Source organism: Parus major, chromosome 2, assembly GCF_001522545.3.
Source record: "Parus major isolate Abel chromosome 2, Parus_major1.1, whole genome shotgun sequence".
In the NCBI taxonomy this organism is placed as follows: domain Eukaryota; kingdom Metazoa; phylum Chordata; class Aves; order Passeriformes; family Paridae; genus Parus; species Parus major.
Window position 1 is genome coordinate 136,255,556 of NC_031769.1, and position 20,540 is coordinate 136,276,095.

Below are 20,540 nucleotides of genomic sequence, written 5' to 3' on the forward strand. Positions count from 1 at the left end.
GCTCAGCAAGACACACAGTTCATGAATATGTATCTTATAACCTTTTCTAAGCCAAGTGCACAAGGTTTAGTTTCAGGGCCTTCCATATTGTACATGTCCTCTACAATCAAGGAAGGTTTTGCACAGTCATCAGTGCAAACTCAAGCCATGTCTAGAAAGAAAATTAACATAAATATTTCACCAGGCCTTGGTGCAGACAAGATTCCAGCAGCTGAACCTGTTTTTCTGCATATTTAATTGCCACAGTAATTAGAACATAAGGGTTCAAATCCACAAATACATTTGGGTGCCTAATTCTCATTAATTTCAATTGAGAAGTATCACTTAGATCTCTTTATGGATGTAGAAGACACAGAAACCTCAAGAATCTTATCTATTCTAAAATGCCCAGACAAATATTGCTATCAGCATCTTCAGAGCAGCAGGAGTTTTATTTTAATTTCTGATGAAGGTACATCTTAAGCACAGAAAATTCCATGATAACAATGGAGGCTGTACTTGTCTCTCATCTCCTTTCTACCCATCCAGCCATTTTGAAACACAGGAAGTTTCCAGACCATGGGATGCTTAAAGAAACTCAAAAAATCAAGATTTTCTCTGGTGACTGGGAAATGAAAGCTGGCAGTTTATGCTCTTTTATGATCTGATAAAACTTCATGAGGCTAGTGGGACGAGCATGGCTCTTTACCCCTACTTAATCCTCAGACATAAAGAGAGACTCTGATCCCACCTCCAGATGTGAATCTCTAAGAATGAAGTTTCTGGACCTGCATGTAGTTGTCCAAGTCTTGGATGGTGCACAAAGGCTGGACCCACTGTGCTGCACTGTCCTGCTCCTCCCAAGCCACACATCCATATTCCTTTGCTCATGCTGTGCCAAAATTCCTCCAGCTGCACTGTAAGCCATAAAAGGGAACTGAACCAGTAGAAAATTATATTGCCTCTTCAATTAATTGCCAGTTGAAAAATACAGTATCTGGGACAGGGAAAAGGGTGGGATTTCCTTCTTTTTAGGGACTTTTTCAGGAAACAACAGGTAATCTTTGGAGGCATGTCTCCAGAGCCACCGGTGTGGGCAATAGAGAGACTGATGACTGTCATCAGCTGCCATTGGAAGGAGTTTCTCTCTTTTCATCCTAAACTACTGAAGAAGCCCAGCCTCTTGGTTTGAGCTGGGTTTGTTATTTGTGTGATATGAATACACACCCACAGTTACATAATTAATCACAATCTCCCCACCTTTCTTCTTTAAACTTCAGTCTGAGCTTTGCCTACATATGTCATGTAACCATAATGATACTTGCTTAATAAATGTTAGAAATAGGGAAAGTGTGTCTCTAAAAAATAGAGCTCAAAGCCAGAAGAAACCATTACAAGCTTTGTTTTGTCTTTCTGCATAATTCTGGCCACAGAACACTCAGTACTGCCTGTGCCAGGCTATAACTGCTGTGTGAAGATAGTGTATCTTTCTGAACATGTCTCTCTTGATTTAAACACTTCCAAAGTTGAAGGATTCATTGCACTCCTAGGTAAGTTGTTTTAGTGTTTAAATACCATCACTCTTACCTCAGGTCCCTGACCTGATTTAGTATAACTTCAGCTTCCAGTTCTATTTAATTTTATTTTATTTTGGTTTAGTTCAGTTTAGTTTATTGACCTATATTATTCAAATGAAACCCTCTCCTCCATGTGTAGACTTAGAGACTATAGTTTCCTTCTCCCCTTTAAAGCAAGCAAATGAATTTTCCTTCATGCCTTATCCTGGATAATTTCAGTATATTTTTCTATGTAACACTTTTTTGAGGTATAGATAGTACACCTGGTCAGAGATTAGACTTACTCTGTTCACTTTCAAATTCAAGTGCTTTTCTTATTTCATGTCCACTCTTAGTGCAAATATTTACTTCATTAGTATTTGAGATTCACATATAACTACTATAAACATAAAATACCTGTCCAAGCAAGACCCCAGAGATTGCCTTTTTTTTTTTTTAATTTAGATTTTTTTAAATTTTAATTAGGTTATTAGGTGTATTTGTCAATACATGATGTTTCAAAATCACTTTTCACTCTTTGCATAAAACTATTTTCTGCTTTAGGATTTTTTTCCATTTTTTCTTTCTTCCTTTGAAAAATTCTTTGAAAATTACTGAAATAAGCACAGCATATTTCTTTCTTACAGTTCTTATGGCAAAAGCCACACTAGTATAATTAACTGGAGGCCCTAAAAATAAAGGATTTCCTTTCTAATGGTAAGAAAGAATCAGTCATTAGTTGTAGTTTCTGTCACAAGCCTGGGCAGCAATATCACTAAATAGTACAGAGTCACTTTTTTTATGTTATTATTGCATGGGCTTTAATGAGAAAATTCTGCCTGCTGAGACACCAAGTTATAATCTTTCAAATGAAACCAAGCTAATAACTATTCCCATGACAGGACAAATCTGCAGGCACTAACTAAGTTAGTGGCTATTATGCTTCGCACTTAATCTTGAATATGATAGATAGGGAGTGGAACTAAGGGGAATATTGAACAGCAGAAGAAACTATTCCTCTAACATGATAACTAACTTGTGACAGCTCCTTCAACAACTTTCTTTGGATTCAAACCAAAGCAAGTTGAAGTAATTTAGACCTTTGAAAGTGCCAAATGTAAGATTTGCACGGATTTTTTCACTATGAGAACTTCTAAGCCCAGACACCTGCATCAAGCAGGTTCCCAGGGGGAACCCAAGTGAGGGAGGAAGAAAGAAGTCAGCCAGTGCATTGCCATGCTGCAGTGAGAATGGGTCTGCAGCAGCTTGGGGCACTCACAGGGATGATCCCTGCTGGATGGAGACAGCACCTACTCCTGTCACACAGGGATGTGAGGTGCTTGACAGAATGATTTGTGCACCAGTGTCAGCAGATTGCCACCTTGTCTTGTGCTGGTGTCAGCATTTGTGGATCACCACTCTGCTAGAGGACCAGCACAGCTCACAGCGACCCAGCCATTCCCAGTGCTTATAGACCAGCTCCTTTCAACATCTGATTTCCAACAGAAGTGTGCCACAGCATGAAGCTTTAGCTGTGGGTGGCACAAAATCCACAAGCTCGTCTCTGTGCCACCAGATTTCAGCCCTAGCCTGTGACATCCCTACAGCAGCTGTAAGGCAGTCAGTCTCAGACCTATGCTCAACAACAGGGGCTTGTGTGGTGCTGTCTGAATGCATGCTTTTAGTTCTTTGTGGTTTTCCAGAGAGTATAGAAGTTAGTTTTGTTCCATTTGAAAGCAGATCAAAGATGCTTAGCATCTCCATGTCTCTTGAGGATGGGGTTCATGGAGTGGCTGAGCATTGAGGAGCTGCAGGTGTCTGCCATGGAGCACAGCAGCCCAAAAGGTGTTTATGTACACAGACGCGAATGGAGAGCGGATCACAAAGGACAAAATGGACAACAACAGATACAGATGCCTGGTCATTTAAGAGCATGACATGCTGGCACAGTGACACCTTCAGTGGCACATTCCTTTCTAGCCTTTTCTGCTTTTATGTGTTTTATATGGCAAATGTCTTAAGAAACTTTTTTAAAAAAAGAATTGTTTGAATGACAAATATAAATTGTGACTTATTTTAAACAACGTGTGTGTTTTAACCAGCTCTTTGACATTAAACAGCATATTTTGTCTCACAACCTGCTTAAAGCAAAACAAAAAGCTAAGCTACAGCTCCTTACAAACAATGAAGGCAATAAATACAGTAAATTACTGTTTTATGTGAGACAATATACTAATGTTGACTGAAGCAATGGAATTAGAAAACAAACTCCCTCTGGGAACAATTCTCACACCCCTGTTTTAGAAGGAAGCAGAGTTTACTCATAAATAATTTAATGCATTTACTCCTGCTAGACTGGACCAACAGGTCTTCCCTATACTGAAACTTTGATAATTGCAAACTTTTTGAACTGAGAAAGTTGTCACTACAAAGGTCTGTATGGTCACTGTAGGACTATCTAGGAACATAAAGATGTGGTCTATAACATAGTATTACTGAATTTAGCCATCATTCCAATCACCATTTAATAATAATATTCCTTCAGACCTATGTCTGTTTATGAGCATGTAAATAATTTCTTCTTCAGAGTCATAACAATCCCTTAGCAATTTTAACAGTTGTCTACATGAACAAGAAAGGAAAAGACACATTATTATTTGGGCTTATTTAATGCACTTCAGTCACTAGAATAAAAAAGAAAACAAGGCAGCTGAGTCTGTAAGCACAGCATGACCTTGCTTGCAGACTCAGATGTACAGCAGTATAAAAGAATCAGAAAAAGAACTGAAAAAAGAACTGCATGAAGTGTGTCCTGTTACCTGCCTCCGAAAACAGCCTCACAAAATACTGGACTTTGTTATCAAATTGGTCAACACTTCCTCTTCAGATCTAATTTTAATGCCATGGTTTTTACCTACTTTATTCACAGTGCTGCTATATCTTCTCCCAATTCACAGAAACAGTTCCAGAGTTCGTCAAACCTATTTTCAGCACTAGGAGTACAGAGCTATTGTAATCAGTGGCTTCCTCTAACTCTCAATCTTTCGACTTAATCTTTCTCTATTAATCATTCAAATGCATCTTCATATGCATGCTGTGTACCATCTATCCCTACCTTCAACTTTTATGTGGCTTTTCTTTTCACAGTTGATTCTAAGGCATCACAGCTGCCTGCATATTTCTTAAGACTTGAGTGGAAGAGAACTTGGAAACTGGTGGCTTGACTCAGAGATGAACAGTAAGAATTTTGGCACCAATTTTCCCCAATGATTTTTATTCACAGTTGCTTATTCCCTGAATGGTCAGGGCCAATCTCGGAGACCATAGGCACAGATCTGTCAGCATTTTGGAGCTTGCTCTAATCTAATTTGTGGTTCTGCAAGACTGGTATTTAGACTGGTCACTAAGTAGCTGCAAGCCTTGCTCCAGTCTCGGGAGGCAAGACCATTAGGAGTGTTGTGAAAGAGCTGAGTAACCATAGCATGAGGGGAGGCCACCATGCCTGACATGGCTCTAGCCCTGGTCCTTCCTGTGGAGCTCCCCAAACCACTCCCACCGGTGCAGGAGTTACCACTCTTCTTTTGCTACTCACTGCAACCCAAGGAGCTGGAGGAAGATCTGATGCTGTTATTGCTGGTCTAGCCCTCCCACAAATTCCAGCTGGGAAAGGCAGTGAAAATTATCTGGGGATGAGCTGAATCAGCTTCTTTTGTGTCGGTGCCATGGCCGCACCCACTGTGTGTCCAGTTCCACCCAGCACTCATCAGCTTCTGAGTAGGAATTGGTGAAGGCTTGTGTGTTTCTGGACTTACCCCCACACTGGGAGAGCAATAACCTGGGTCTGGGAGTAAGAGGACTAAATTTAGGTCTCATAAGCAAAAATTGGATCTCACCATCTCCGTGGGATCCTGGAATGAATTTGTAAAGGCCTTCACAAGAGATAGATTTGTGAGGAGTGGATTTTTTGTTCCTGTGGATTTACAGGAAACTGGCCAGTGGTGTTGGTGCAGGAGGGCTCAGACTTGCAAAATCCTTGGTCAGTGGTCATGTGCTACATTCCTCTGAAGACAGAGAGAAAAGCACAAACCTCAGCACCATCAACTTGGGATCTGCCTCTGCAAAGGAAAACAGCATCTCAACAGCTGGCAGCCACCACCTTTTACATGCATAAATGAGTGACGTTTGAACATGCTCCTGAACCATGTTACAACCACGACCCAACAGCATCTGGAGCACACACGCCTGAGAATGATCACAGATTCTCAAAACATATTTAAATATGAAGAGCAAAAGGTTGATAAATTGCTTCTGGACACTCATCTCAAGCGTGTGACGCCAGCTCAGCAGCTGTCACCATTTTCAAGTTGCAGTGTCTGGTGCCCCACCCCAACAGGATTTGCACACAGCCTTTCAGAGGGGAGGAACAGATACCTGCACTCAGGACTGCTCAGGGTTGTAAGGGCTATGCAGCACCTAACGTCAAAGAAAATAGCAACAGCATGTTGAATAACTGGTTTGATGTGTATGTTTCACATAGGTTATTTTCAGTGGGTCATCACCCTCCTATTGTACACTTGTTTCCTAGAAGAGCCTCGAAATGGGCACATTTATGGTGTCCTGCTGATACGAGCATTCCTACATTTGTCAAATACAGAACATTGGTACCACTAGTGTTTCAGCTTGTGTCTGATTTAACTGAATAGTCAGATTTGAACTGGATAGAGAATTGGTTAGACTTACTCTCATTTATATTTGTTTGTTTTTTCTAGGATCTATAAGATAAAAAGAGTTGCTACAGAGACAATGAAACACAGAGACTTTTCACCTCACAAAAAGAAATAGCTGATGAGGGTTTCACAGAAGGCACTGTAATGTGCCTGTCTGATATGCATGGCCTTACGTTAAAGAGACTTCTGAGAGTGTTCATGCTGCTGTTTACTGGGTATCGAATTATGTATATGTGCTTATTAAGAGAATAACATGTGAGTTTGCCTATAATCATTGTAGCTAATATCATTATGCCTCAAACAAAGAGTAAATGGAAATCTTTCTCAATACATTTTCCATGTGTTTGTTTATGTGAATTTACTTACTGTATAATTATGGGCATTTTCATCACAGGAGTACATATGGGCTAAAATTTACAGATAAGCTTAGTCTCATCAGTTCTACTGAACTACTGGAAGTTCATCCAGTATTTTTTCATATAAAGGAAAGAAAAACATTCTAAATGCAAAAAACCAATCATGCAACTTCAAGAGGTAACAATCAGGGCTTAAAACTCAGAAATTCTAGAAGTGCACACTCAAAATCAAACAACAGTGACTTGATTTCAAACTTTTAGCTCTACCAAGCTTCCTAAGGCCTGGGACAATCTATCTAATAAATGCCTGAATCATGCCACTATATTAGGGTGTTTTAATTATTACATTTCAGAGTTTCCACAAGAATACATATATTCTCTATTGTCAGTTTTTGCAGTCAAAGACACAACAGCAAAAATCATGTATTAATGTTAAACTTGGAAATATTCAGATTTGCGCATCCAGGGTAAAATATTTCTGGAATTTAAGAACAGCATTAAATAAGTGATTATCTAATATACAACAGCAATATGGGCTTAAGTATTTTTTCTGATTTAATTCTTGCTTCATATCCAACAGCTGTGGTTTAGTAAGGCATCCAACCCCGATAAAAGTAATTCCTGTGATAGAAGCTATACCACAACACTTGGCACTTTGTTCTAATGTTAAAACATGTTCCATATTTCTCATGGAATTTGTTTAGCTTCTCCTTCCAGCCATTAGATCGTGTTATGTCTGCTAGACTGAGAAACCCTTTATTATCAAATTTTGTTCTCATATATATATTTATATCAAATCAAATTCTTTGTGTCCTACCATATATCTTAATACTCTAGGAACCCTGAACTCATTTTCTCTCTGCTAAATCATGAGCAGCAGAACTGGGCACACTAATGCTAGTGCAGTGGTAATTTAACTTTGGCAAACAAAGATTTCCAAAATGTCTTTTTTCTACAACATCACTACTACAACTCATATGAGGCTGACTATCCAACTCAACCATCTAAGACTATTTCAAATCATGACCTCAATTCTTTATGGATTACTTTCCTTGTTCTTGTGTTCACACAAACAATGTTGTGTTTTCCTATCCTGAAACATTTTGGTTCACCACAACTAGCTTACTGGGTCATTCTGTACCAACTGCCTGTATTCCATGTTATTTCTTTCAGTCTCTGCTCCATCTAAAATGTGTAACTTTCACATCCCTCTCAAGAAATTGCTAAAAGCATTATAAGCAGTAGGCCAAGCTAACTGATGGTTGCAAAGACTCATGAGCCCTCTGATTTGTTAGTACAGTATTAGCTTTATTTTAGACTGCTCTTTTTTTCCCCAGCTTCTCCTAGCCAACTTTTTAAAAGTCATTATTATATACATGTTATTTTAAACTGATTTTAAAATGACTAATTCTGGTAGCTCTGTTTATCATCACTCTCCCTCACTCTTAAAGTGGAAAGTTGCAATTAATATGTAGTACTATCACAATTTTTCCACTCAAACATAAACCATACAGACTTATTTAGCACTTTTGCTATTTCTCCATGGGTCAAATTTTTGAGTAATCAGTCAACACTGTCATTTTGATCCTGTTTGACCTCAATATTCCCAACATATTCTTCTTGTTACATTTTAACCGCCCTGACCCATTTTCTTTCGAGTCCTTTTACTCTCCACCTCAAATCTGTATACTTCCTAACTTATTGTCACTGCTGTTGTCTTTTTATTTCTTTGTGTAGCCAGATAGACAGTTTTAAATAGACAGATACATACTGAAAAAAACAAAAATGGAAGAGTATTTGTTATAATCTTTACAGAAGATTGAATTTGCCTTTAAGCCGAACTGGTTTTTTTAATCCTCTAGACTTCCTTTTTTACTTGGAGAGTGGTGGAATCACTAATAGAGTCAACCAGTAGAACAACGTCTGGAATAGTAGATCAACTTCTACTGCTTCATCTGAATTATTATTTGTGTTCTTCTGTTTACTTCCAACCCCTATCCCACCTTCACACAGAGAGGATTGTTTTCTATGTAGAAACACGCATAGCAGCACAGGGAAGCCAGCAGGGAAGAACTAATGAAACAGAAGTATGATGCAGAACATGTAATTAGATTTGAATTTGTAGTGTAGTATAGCAGCAAAAGAGTGTAGCTGACGGAAGTATCAACCATGCTAGAAGACACACAGTGTAACATTATTTCCCTATAGCTCTGGTCTGACCATGAACAAATTATTATATTCAGTCTTGGGCACCTCCTTAGTAATTTAGAAGGAATTCAGAGAAGAATGACAGAGTGATTACATGCTGATCAAATAAGACTGAGGCTACAGACACGTGAAAAGAGCTCAAGGCTTGAGCCTGAAGCAAGTTGTATCATTGCATTTCCATACAAAGAAGCTAAACATGATTATATGTACACAACACAATCTAAATGCATAACTCTGGATTATATATCTACAGAGAGTTACATTTAAAAATTTATGTTAAAAGAATGTTCAGATTGCAAAATCAAGCATTCAAGTGGTAGGAAATGCCAGCTCAATTTTAGCTTGGTGCCTTTGTGAATATTCATGATCATACAGCCTGTAGCTCTATGATCTGTCAACACTATTTTTCCATACTCACATCCTGGCTCATGTTTACCTCTGCCTGTCTGATCTCTGTTTTGGCCTTCTGCTTGCCACAGTTCCTGCCTCCCCTATCTCTTATCCTCTCTTCCATCCACTGCCTGACATTTCTTCTGTTTGTCAATAATTCTTGCTCTGCTCCTTAAGATTCTCTTTTGGCTCATACCACTTCCTTCTTCTAGTCTTCTCTTAGCACTTCCCACCTTCCTCATCCCTCACCATTAGTGATGCCTCTTTACCCCCTACAAAAACAAAGGGAATGCTGAGAACACACAAGAGACCAATTTCCTGTTCCCATGCATGATATTCAGGCCCACAAAGAGATGAACAGCCGAGACAAAAAGTACAGAGGCTTTTTCTACCTTTTCAGCTCTCCCAAAGTAAGCTCAGCCACTCAAGAAGAGGCAAGGTTTTGAAAGAGCATGTTGTTGAGCATGCTGATTTAAGGTAGAAATTTTGAAGAATATAATCAACATTATCAACAGGTCTTTTAAACCTATATAAGTAGTGGGTTTTTTTTCCCTCTTTAAATTGAATTGTTTGACAGGTTTGTTGGGGGGGGGTGACAAAAGGCATGGGCCTAGTTCTAGGGGTCATTTTACTCAGAAACTGAAAGTCAAGTGTGGGCTGCAAGGCATGTGTCTGTTACAGCTTCTCAAGAGAGAATGTTTTTTTTTTCTTTCTTTTTCCCCTTAATCCCAGTTTTAGGGAAGTCTGACTTGTGCTGTTCTATACTCTCCAAAAAATAAGCTCAAGACATTCATGTAGAGACTAAAAGTTCTGTCCAGATGGCCAAAGGTTGACATATCAGCATGGAGCAAGACTAACAAGAAGGAAAGGGAGCCGTAACTGTAGATGGGTCTAACAGCCCTACTATACCATGGAGAGAAAAACTGGCGACACGGCGGCTTGGGGGAAAACATAACACCCTACAAATATCTGGCACAGTACAATGGAAAGGATGGACAGAAATTATTAAGGATTCCCTGAGTGGAAGTTAAAGCATGAAACAGTGGTATTAAATAAGCTTATATGGGAACAAATGCAAACCCTTTACATTTTTTTTTGAGCAAAAATATGAAGTGTAGCATGGGGAATATGAAGTGTAGCACAAGAGGAGGAGCTGGACTGGATGATTTAGTAGAACTTTTCCATCTCTTTTTTCCTAACTAATGGCAGAAAACTTACCAATGACCAATAAGAAAAAAAAAAATCCTGCACACTGCTCATCCAGTCCTTCTCTGTCTCTTTATGTGGGGATTCTGCTCTCCTTATCCAAAGAGAGAATTTATCAAGAAGATGAAGAAACATCTTTAGTCAGTAAAAGAATTGCAGACCTTAATGGTTTAGCTGTGGGCAAAAGACAGCCAAGCTTCTTCCTTTACCTAAAGAAGGAACATTTAATGGCAATTCATGTACACGGAGATTAAAAAAAAAAGCCAAGACAATACCTTTACTACTGTATAATTTATACAGTCACTTGAGATGGAAAGAAAAAAAAAGAGTGGAAGTGTATTTTAATGGGTGCATTAGAAATGGACAGGATTATAGTTTACAGCTTTTATATTGCTTCTGCACTTTGCAGAGAAATATATTATAAATTTTCAGTGATAATTTAAGGATTTAACTTCTAATCTAGTCTTCTAGGTGAAGGACGATTTAGTTCTCCACACCTACATTCTTTCGGATGGGTAGGGACAGCCTGCAAAATATCTCCTAAAAATTAATAACTTGCAGTCTGCTCAAATTTTCCATCTCACCCTCTTCTCCCATTCCAGTGCTTATTTTATGATATTAAATAGCCTTAGAGTGAAACAGCTTACATATTCTTAAAGGAAATTATTTCCTGATCGCAGGTTCTTCGATACCAGCTGCTTCAGGTCGAGACAAATTCCTTTTGGGGATTACATGCATTTGTAAATATTACCTGATGTAACTCTTACAAAAGACTACACTCAATTATCTGATAAGGTGCATGATAAAACATCTTATGACCTAGAGCCACAAGACTAAAGGGTGGATGTGGGACTCAGGGAGTAGTTTATGGGGAGAGACGGCAACTAATTGGCCCAGGACTGGAGTTACTGAGTCCAGCATGGTGTCCAAAGGTGATTTCCTGGCATCAATCACAGCTAACTTCCTCCCACAGAGGGGACTAAAGTTACTTAGGAGGCTCACTGGTAGTAAAGTCACAGTGAAGAAATCCAGAAAGTCCCAGCATGGAGTCATACTTGACCATGTGAACAGTCTAGTGGGAGGTGCTGCTCTCCTCCTCTGGTGACAAGCAGTGGGGCACGAGGAAATTGAGGGAAGCTGAGTCAGGGAAAGTTCAGACTAGACATTAGCAAAAGGTCACCAAGAGGCTGATCGGTCACTGGAACAGGCTCTCCAGGAAGGTTGACATGGCACCAAGCCTGAAAGAGTTTAAGGGGCATCTGGACAATGCTCTTAGTCATGTAGTTTAGTTTTAGGTAGTCTTGTGAGGAGCAGGGAGCTGAACTTGACGCTTATCGGTCCACTTCAATTCAACATGTTCTATGATTCTATGTATATACATTGGGTATTATAGGTTGGGCAGCCAATTACAAGATGATAATAGTAATCTACTGTTACAGTTGAATAGGAGTTATATTTACAAATCTTTTTGTCTGAGACATTTGACACTACCACAGACATAAAAACAATAATTATGAAATAATAAATGATCTTGTTCTGACTTAGAGGTGGGCAAAATAGCTCTAGGGCTTCACAGACCTTTTGTCTCACTTTCCAGTAACTTTCAGCCTCAGTAGTGGACATAATTGTGGGAGTTAGTGGTATTTCTCAGTTTTGTGTTGTGCAATTGTTGCAGGCAGAGTGGGAGCTTCAGACAGAATTTATTAAAGAAGCCCTCACATTGAGTTAAGAGGTGCAGAAAGGACCTCTTTGCTTTCTCAACTCCTTCTCAGAGAGAAGCCAATGTGTGGCTGGGTCTAATTTTCGCCCCAGACTTGGCCAATGAATTATGTGTAGAGGATTATACAGGTGTAATTGAACATTTATACAACTTTGTCCTGCAGAATTAAGAATGGCAAACCAGATATTATAAGATATAACCAGATATTATTTTATAAATATATATGGTTTATCATGATAATGATTAGATAAAAATATCTTAATCAGAATTATTTACTACAGAGTATAGGAACTATAACAACTATTGTAATATACTGCAATATGAAGCAATATTGAAGAAATTACATTAAAAGTAATTGTATTAAAGCAATTTTATTAAAGCTAGCAAACCAAATTATTAAGTAGAGATTGATGTAGTACTCACTCATACCAACGACAGTGGGCAAGTCCCTTTTGCTCAGCCTCAAGGAATAACCTTGTGGGTCATCCCTAGTCAAGAGACAAATCTCCACACATCTATCCTAACAAAGGATACATCAGAAAACCCTGATGCTAAAATTTAGGACTGGGCTTCTATATATGACTTTCCCATGTCTCCAGGCCAGCTGTGTCGGCTTAGCAATTTTAGAAAAGTTATCAGTAGTATCACCTGTTTGGACCTTTATCCAGGTATTTTACCAGGTCTGCCTTATCTTATCTCACTATCAGGATGTTTAACTTTGGGATTGATGAGTCAGGCTGGTTTCAGCATTGTCCAACACCAAAAGCAGCGTGACACCCCCTCCTCATTTACCACTGATAGTTTTGCAGATCAGACACTTGTGGAGTTGCTCTCCCCATTCTAGGCAGCAGCACATCCCTTTAAACTGGGCTGTGTGTCATCGGCAGCAAATATGGCATAGAACTGTTCTTGTCTGAGTTCAGATCATGCCCAGGCTTTTTGCTGAACAAATCAACCTTTGAGAATTTTGGCTTGAAGCTTTTTACTGTCTCAAATCCCATATTATTCTGTTTTCTCTAACTTAAGGGCTTTCCTTTCTGTATTATTTAAATATGCAGCTGTACATGATAAAACATTTTACTTTTAACTCGTTGCCTATTTCCCAAAAGTATTTCTTAAATCCACCTTCTCCCACAAAGTCTCTCATGTCTGATCTACATAAAAGGTGCATCATGTTAATTCAGATTTGTTAAAAAAACAAAGCTGCTCAGCTATAGGATTAACACATATGCAGAACACTGCATAGTTTGTATTTAAGGTCCATCACAGAAGTTGCATATTTAGAAACTTGTAGCCTTGTGCTATCTGCTACATTAAGCTAATTTAATGTGATCCTAAAATGATGATTGTTGTAAAAGCCTGGATCCTGAAGCTCACAAAGTTTTCTCATTATCATTCAAAAAATGATAGAAAAGGAATTTTGAAAGGATAAAGTAGAATATTGACTAGTGAGTGATGTTTTTATATTTGCTTTCTCTGGGAATCAAGGACATACAAGTGAAAATCCAGGGGCCACTTTCAGGGGAGGATTTATTTCTCATCAGAAAGGGGCAGGTTTGTTTCATGAAGAAAACTTGTAACTCCTTATTCCATTGACCCTTTACATGCATGGTTGATATTACCCATTCCCACACTGCTGCTCTGCAGGGTCTGGAGTGACTGACATTGTCCAGCAACCATGGCATGCTCTTACAGTCTGTAGCTTTTACAAAACACCATAGGTGTGCAGAGACAGGACCAAGGCTTTTGGAGGGGCAAATTCCCTGAAAAACACTAAAGATAAGGGTGAGTGGGAATGGATGGAGAGTTGATGTGTCTCCAGTTCCAGGCAGTGCTACTGTAGGAGTAAGCACTGGAACTCCTAGCAGTTCCCTCACTTCTTAGAAGTCATCCTAGTGAAACTGAGTCCTCCTGACATGTTTTGATAGGCACCAGGATCTGAAGAGGTGAGCGGGAAACTGCTCAGGGTTCTGCTCTCAGCTCTATTGGGGAGGATTTCTCAACAAGAGGACAGATAATAGTAGCTGTATTAGTACACTAGGGAGACAAGTAGACCTGTTACATAGTGCAATCTTTTGACATCAACAAATAAATCATAATACAAAGACAGCAAGCCCCAAAGGTCTTTTATTCAGGTGTTGTAAGTTTAAAACAAAAAAAAAAGTCATTTATCTCAGGTAGACTGTTTAAATAAAAGGTTCTTGGAAGACAACTCAGCAAGCATATTTAACATTAATGGGATTGGGAAGAATAATTTATGTACATTAGAAAAAAGGAAGCCTAAGAAATCATAAGAACTGAACTCAAGCCAATTCAAAATTATTTAGGATCTTGTACAAGTTACAACAGTACATTCCGTGACTTGTAGCCTAATATCAAATATCTTGAGGAGTCTTTACAAAATCAAAGACCAGACACTGCTCAGCATGTTAGATCTATGGTGAATATGAAACAGTTCCACTTTCTTTTCAGCCCTGACCACCATTCCCATGCCAATTGATTGAAGTTAAACTATACAAATTAAATGCAAAATGAGAATGCAGTAAATAGTATGCACTCAAAAACATGTAACTTCAAAAATGAGCATTAAATCACTTCTCTTCCCCATCTCAGTCCCTCACCTACTTCTGCTCTGCCAGGTATCATGTCCTATTATGTCTTTTCTCAGACCACAAGACATTAGACTTGGACTTTATTTATCTGTCAGAAATAGGCACATCTATAGTCTAAAACTCCCAATAAGGCTAAATTTGGATTCTAGTCCTGTTGTAGAATGCCACCTTCCTCAATAAACAGTGCACTTGGCAGTAAAGCAGCTTTGTCTTTTTTTTTCTCGGAGAAAGTTGTTGTTATAAGGTACATTAGATTATCAAGTCCTGACTTTAGAATAATAAATAAAAAAACATGCTGTAACTGGCAAAGTTCAATCAGACACATTTATAGTTAGAATAATCATCCTGTGAATCAGATTTTCAAGGGACATGGTAAATTTTCCATAATTAGGGATCTTTAAGTCAAGACTCCATATCTTATTAATTAAGAGGAATATCTCAATTATGGCATAAATCCTTAAGCCTAATGCAGGAATAAGTTAGATAGAGCTGTATGGTATAACTTATGCAGGAAAGAAGATATCATAGTGGTTTTGTGTGAACTTATTATCTATGAAAAGGAATAGCAATGGTAAAAACATTAGCATTACAGCTATTTAAGTATTAAAGTTACACATGAGTCCAGAGTTAGATTATTTAAGCACTTGATTTTTAAGGCTACTAAGAATCAAATGTGTTTTGATGGACTCTGTGGACTATATCAATAGCAAACAGAAATCAAAAAGGGAGTTATTCTACATCAATCGCTGGAAAAAAACCCCAAACAACAACAACAAAAACCCCCAATAAACCAACAAAGAGAAAATAAATTAACCAAGATTATAAACACAGGGGAATTACAAGCTCCAAATGCTGAGGAAGCATTTTTTTACAAAGGGAAGAAAAATCAACTTCATTTTCAGGAATGTAGTGGGGATACTTTTATTACAATTTCATTTTTCTTCAGAGATTTGGTTTGCTAGAAAATCCACTTGGCACTTTTTTCATCACTGCCATTTATAAAACAGTGTTTTCTTATTGAAGATGATCTACTAACAGACAAAGCAGGAGAAAATTTAGAACAAAGTGTTTTACTGAAGGTAAAGTAGGAAGTACAGCCTATGGAGAGTCCCATAGATGAGGAACTTTGAGGCAGAAATTTCAAAGGCAGTCATTGTTCGCCCAGTGTTGTCTTCTCTAAAATCAGTGGAAGAACAGGGTTCTTTTATTGAAATAATGTACTTTAATGGAAGCAAAGCTAGTCCAGGGAGAAGTGTTTATGGTAATTAAACCTTTTGTGTTGATTACCAAAAAACTTTTAAAGTTTAATGGTGCAGTAGTAGATGACTATCATCATTCCCAAAGCTTTTCTTTGTGATAATTATTTGTCCTGGTTTCGGCTGGGTTAAACCACAGAGTTATTATAAACCCCTACCCTTCCCTTCAACAAGGAGGAATTTTCTTCATCCGTAGCTTGTATGTTCACTTGGAATCAGGGAACATAAACCTTTCCAGGTAGCTGGAAGAAGCATGAGACACCAGAGTCCCCACTGATTTTGTTGCACAGAAAATATTTTTAGCTAAAAACACTGATTTGAGCACTTTTAACATACATTTTGGCACCTCCTATCACTCTTGTCACCTTTTAAATTCCAAAAAGAAGCATTATTACTTGAACAAACCCCCTCAGAAATTAATTTCCATTGTGATAATGCTGTTTAATCAGTTCACAGATGTCAGCCTGCTGTACCTTTGTGTCTCTAGGGCTGAGTGAGCCCTGCCCCAGACACAGCCACCTGGGCTGGCCGAAGCACCAGGGCTCACACCCCCTGTGCTGCTCCAGGTATCGGCTGCCAGGGGACCCCTGCACAGCACCAGGCTGGGCATCTTCAGTCTTCTCACCACACCAGCACATCAAAAATCATGCACTAGGAGGGAAGTACTGTTCTTATTCCCTTTTTACAAGCAGAGAAAGGTGATAATAATTTGCAGAAGTGCTCATAACTATTATTATTTATTATTTTCACTGTGATAGCATCTATGAACAGTCTGTGGCAGAGCTGGAAACAGAATCTAGCTCTTGTGAGCTTACAAGCCAAGTGCCAAAACCACAAGTCCTTCCTTCCTCCCACACTGCATGTATTTGTAAAGAATTATGCTTTTTAAAAAAAAAAAAATGTAACTGCTAAGGCAGTGTTAACCCCCCTGCTCCCCCTCCCCTAAAATATTCTGGTATTTGGTCTAGGAAATTAGTTTTTAAGGGGATTTTCTTTATATCTTTTTCCCCTGCAGATCAATTTAATGTTTTGTCCTTTGAAAAGCCCATGAATGAAGGAAAATAATTATCACAACACACGTGCACATTCCTAGCAATTACTCATATGTTCATATTCACACATTCATGTACACATAATCACAAAATTCAACTTGTAGAAAACACTGATTTCCAGGGTACTCTCAGTTGGTGACTGATCAAACACTGAAAGCATTTAACCTCTCTCACACTCTACAAAACAAGTAAGAGGAAGTGAGAAAAAAAAAAGAAACTAGCAAAGTTTTAAACAATGGAGTCAAAGAAAAAGGTCAATAAATATTTTTTTACCAATACCACAACAAAACGTAAGTATTTTAATTTTTGCTCCTATAGAAGAAATAAAATATCCCTTCATATTGCTGTGGATATTCCCACATATTGCTGTGGATCCTGCTTTCAAAAGTCACAGTGGGGAAAAAGGGCAGGAAAAGGGCTAAGTGAGCCAGGATAGGAGGAGCCCTTCTGAGTCTTTTAAAATATGTAAATAACTTTTCTGTTGAATGTGGCTCTGATTAAACAAAGCCATTATTATTAGCTTTTAAAAAACTCTAAGTTTGAAATATATGTAGCAACTTGCCAAGTAACAATGCTGAGACATTGTTTCCTATTCTTCGCACTCTCATCCTAGCTTTCCTCTCTTTACTGTCCATATTATTTTCTTTCTTAATTCTGGGCACCATAATGATTAACCCAGTGGAGCCCAGGTGCTTGACTTGTCTTCTAGAGGCTACTGCAACATGAAGTGCATGTAACTAGCAATAATAGTAGTCTCCAGACAGCACTGAGCACGGTGCTTATTACCATGAGTAGTCTCATTGAAGTCAATGACACTGCTTTATTCCAGAAGTAGTTACAGTGCAGTTAATGGCACTCTTCATAGTGTAAACACCACACCCTATGAAAGTGCTTAAAACATCAGGACTTTAAAAGCTATTCTGGCCAGGTAATCTGTCTTTATTTGTCATGCTGAGCATCACATATGATTATGACATGATGTATTACAAATTAGAAATGCAGGAACTTCAGCTGTTAGATGCAGATTGTCTCACTTTTGTAGTTGTTTCACTCTTTATAGAAATGTGGCAGTTACATTAGAACTAGAACTCTAAATGTGTTTTTCTTTAACTTACCTATGTGCCCCTAAATCTTATGCACATTTTTCATTTAGACAATAGCTTGGATGTTGGTAATTGGACAACTGGATACATTTAATGCTTCAAGCATTGTGCTACTTGATTCAGAATTTCCAAAGATTAATCTGTCTTTGGAATCAAGGGGTAAAAAAAAAAAAAAAAAAGAAAAAAAGACATTCATTAAAAAGCAGAGTAGCTCTCAGCAGGGCTTTTTTTTGCATGTAGGTTTGAAGATCACACTGGAGCTGCAATTATATCCTAAGTGACCTCGGTCACTTAGTGTTTTTCTCAATCACTACATGCTTCCCCAATTTTTTATATATGTATTTTTTGTTGTTGTTTTTTATTTTTGAGGAAAAAGAGTTGAGTTTCAGTAGGATTGAGTGTTTTGCAACGGAGCATGTTCCTTTGTGAAGGACTATCTTGCACAGCTATGACTGATTTACAATCAGGCGTGGTGGACAAAAAGATTAATGAAGAAGCCAGCAACTCTGTCCTTCAGCAATTTCAGTGAAAATTGAACTACCCTGTATGCTGGGAGAGAATTTCTTAGAGAAGCAGGACATGGCATAGTGTTAGCCAGATGGGAGAGCCTCCTACATGGGTCTCCCTTCCAAAGGAGTTGGCGTTCTAGAGGAATAGAGAACATCGTGTGTGTGTGTGCATTTATGTGTGTGTGTTTGAAGCTGAAAGTGTTTCAACCTATATGTATACATCACATTCCTATTTAGGAATATCTTTTTAGGTGCTTATTTATTCCAAAATGCTGCAATGAGAAGGAAAGCAAAATGGATAAAGTGGGAGGTGAAATGGTGAGGGGTGGCAAAATTGCAGGGTGTGGCTCAAAGTGCTCAGAGGACAAGAAAAATACGCTAGATTATTCAGGTGGCTAAAGCTTTCTCCTTAAAATAAACCCCAAAAAGAAAAAAATGCACAAAATTATTATGCATTTTCTGATACAAAAATTTCTATTTCACTAAGATAAAAAGGTAACTAAACCCAAGTAGTTCCAGCGAGAAGAACAAAGAAAACCAGGAAAAGTTTTTTTAAAACTCATTTAAGGTTGCTTAGAGGTTTTTTTTTTTCCTTTCTGAGGAGCAGGTGGGGCAAATCCTAAGTTTCTGAAAAGAAGGGAATGCATGTGTAGATCTCTCAGTTTAAATTTTTGAAACCTGGGGAATTCGAGTTTTTATTTGCCTCTATCTGTCCTACTCTCAAGCACTTACTCAGCTGCATAAAAAGATCATCACATCAACAATTTTTGAAAAAAATAAGTTATTTACTGTGCCTTCATCCTTCTGCAGATGACTCAGTCTAACACTTTTCTTTGACTTGCCAGTCTGTAAACCCACAGACCACACATCTCTCCCATCTAGTTGATGATGATCTCAGTACCCTACCACCAGTACACGTGACAGTGCAGAAATGAGGTACACAGGCTCTTCCCAGGTGCACCAGTGTCTCTTCCCTTTGATGGTGACTGCAGGAGTCACTGATGGATTCACACACACCCCCAGAGGGATACAGCTGCTCCCCAGGCACCTCTTACAGTCCCACTGCTCCATCCTATCCTCTCTCTGCACATACACCTCATATGTGGGAAGCAGAAAATGCCCTGGGGATTCCCCAGCCAAGTGCAGCTTCCAGAGGGCACAGTTAGGCTGCAGGGCTGTGCCATTTAACTCTCTGCCTTCCAGTTTCCCAGAGTCTGAATGTTGCTATGTCCGTGCTGTGCAGTGAGATAGAAGGCATTCTTCTAATTACTAAAGCACTGTTTGCCTCTCAGTATGTTAAACATTGCAGGGAATGACTTTATAGCAGGTTTATTCATCAGTGTTTTTCAAGTCATCACTGCAGAGCATGTGCAAAAGCAAAAGATCATATTCATAACTCTGAGTATTTACCCCATGAGACTGATGTTAAGTGCTGCAATAATTTGATTACTGTGTATTTTCAGTGAAAATAGTTCCAGTAACTTGGTGCTTCTTATAAAAGTACTTCTAGTGTGTATATAAATGAAGCAGCTATTCAGAGTTTGAGAGGTAAATACGTTTAAGAGAAAGCAACTACCTCTTTTCAGGTGTAATCTGCAAATAAAAGACAAAATAGCTGAAGTAAACAGGAATTAAATATTCATGACGAAGAGCTGGGGTTCATATTGTATCTCAGAAAAATGCAGAAATATAAAAATACAGAAAAATATCTATAATGTAACACAGCCAGTATTTTTAATGATCCTTCATGAAGCTGTGATGTCATATCTTGCACAAGCTACTGGAAGATCAATTAATAGTTAGGATGAAAGGGCCAAAAATCCACACTGCTGTCTTAATGGCCCTGAGGCTTTGAGTTCAGCAAAG